Source organism: Gracilinanus agilis, unplaced genomic scaffold (genome assembly GCF_016433145.1).
Source record: "Gracilinanus agilis isolate LMUSP501 unplaced genomic scaffold, AgileGrace unplaced_scaffold142, whole genome shotgun sequence".
Classification (NCBI taxonomy): Eukaryota; Metazoa; Chordata; class Mammalia; order Didelphimorphia; family Didelphidae; genus Gracilinanus; species Gracilinanus agilis.
The window spans coordinates 9,650-10,381 of NW_025344920.1; positions in this window are offsets into that span (position 1 = coordinate 9,650).

Below are 732 nucleotides of genomic sequence, written 5' to 3' on the forward strand. Positions count from 1 at the left end.
TTCTCATTTCTCTCTCTCTCTCTCTCTCTCTCTCTCTCTCTCTCTCTCTCTCTCTCTCTCTCTCTTTTTTTTGTTTTTTTTTTTTACCCTTGTACTTCGGTGTATTGTCTCATAGGTGGAAGATTGGTAAGGATGGGCAATGGGGGTCAAGTGACTTGCCCAGGGTCACACAGCTGGGAAGTGGCTGAGGCTGGGTTTGAACCTAGGACCTCCTGTCTCTAGGCCTGACTCTCACTCCACTGAGCTACCCAGCTGCCAAAAAGTTTTTTTTTAGAATAAAAATCTGCCCTTGTCATGCATGAACAGTTGTATGAACTTGTATGAACAGTTTAGTAACTTTTGAGGTAATTATAAATGGCTGCCCAGAATGGTCATACCAATTCTGGAAATACCAAAAATGTGTTTATGTGTCTTTTCCCCCAAAGGCCTTCCAACATTTGTCATTTTCCATTTTTGTCAACTTTGTCAATCTGAGAGATGTCAAGTAGAACCTCAGAGTTGTCTTAATATGCTTTTCTCTAATTATTAGTGCTTTTGGACATTTTCTTATGTCTACTGATGCAAAAAAAACCCTCTTACAAAGGTAAATCAGAAAGGGAAACCCTGGGATGGTGTTACTGAGGGTTAGCCAAGAGTGTTGATTAGCTAACCCTCAGAGCACGCTAACTGACTGCTCAGGGAGCCAATGGCTTCTCTCTTCTGGCTCCCTTCACCCTTATAAAAGATTATCTG